This window comes from Fopius arisanus, unplaced genomic scaffold (assembly GCF_000806365.1).
Source record: "Fopius arisanus strain USDA-PBARC FA_bdor unplaced genomic scaffold, ASM80636v1 scaffold00008, whole genome shotgun sequence".
Lineage (NCBI taxonomy): Eukaryota > Metazoa > Arthropoda > Insecta > Hymenoptera > Braconidae > Fopius > Fopius arisanus.
The window spans coordinates 581,044-582,360 of record NW_011887747.1 but is presented as its reverse complement, the minus strand read 5'-3'; positions in this window follow the sequence as shown (position 1 = coordinate 582,360).

Below are 1,317 nucleotides of genomic sequence, written 5' to 3'. Positions count from 1 at the left end.
TCACGGCTAGTCATGCCTTTTGTTCCCCTTTATTCCCTTCATTTCTGCGTTTCTTAAAGCAATCTTTCTCCGAGTGATTTGAGAGTCCGCAGTACCCACATCTGGGCCCTTTATTGTCGCCTCGACCATTTTTATTAGGGGTTTCCTCGGTTTTTGAGGCCCTGGTCCCCGAGTTGTCACGGCAAGCGTGCATTTTATGACCCGTCTTTCCGCAGCGAAAACATGTGTTGGGTTTTCCCCGGAGGGATTTCAGTCCCATTCGCTTCGCGTCTTTATTTTCTTTTGTCGAGTTTAAGTCGAGACTACTTAAACATATCGTCAAGTCAGCGAAAGTAGTGCATTTGGAGGCAATTACGTGTCCTCTCACGATTTCATCGGTAATTCCGCAAGTGACACAATCCACGATTAATTCCTCTGGCATTTCCCACGCGAGCTTCTGGAATTTCGCGATTTTCTCAAAACTATAGGTTTCTAAATCCTGGCCCGGCTTGCTCTTATACACGCATGCTTCCTCAAGTAATTTGCCGAAGCTTTGTTTACAGGGAAAACGCTTCGCGACGGCTATCTCAAATGCTTCCCAACTCAAGATTTTCCTACTAGAAAGGGCCGTGGCATTCCACCATCTCCTCGCATTGCCTTTAAATTTCAAAGGGGCTAAGTACAATTTTTCCCTGTTATTCCACCCATACATAATTGCACACTGATTAATGTTATCTAGCCAATCAGCGGCACTCATTTCCTTGCTCGCTGGATCAAAATCTGCTAGTACCTTTTCATTGAGGTATCGACTTCTAGAGTTTTCTGAATTCACGCGGTCCCCTGAGCTCATCAATACTGAGTTTTTGATTGCCTCAGCCTGAACTACTGACGTTTCCACTAGTTTCGGGATCGTATCTGATAAAGCCTCGAGCAATCTAGCCACATCGGAGTTACCACTAACCTGACTACCCTTTGCTGAAGAGCTTCTTTTGCTACAGCTGCTTCCGCTACGACGACTTCTTGGTGTTTTTGAACGGCTTCTCGAGCGGCTCCTAATGTCGTCCCTTCTGGTATCGTCCCGGGAACGTTCCCGACGATGTCGTCGGTTGCTTCGACGTCCCTCCCCGTCATCTCTTGAATGGCTGTCAACGAGGATGGGGGATCTAGCTCTCCTCTCCTCGGAACGGTGATTAATATCCTGGTCTGCCATTTTTCTACTGTTTGGCACTGCACTTCAGATACGCGTTAGTCACTTTCTTTTATATATATGAAAACGTGTGTATATCCTACTTCTGATCTGTAGTAAAGACTTTTTATTTGGAGTTTTTATATTTAGTT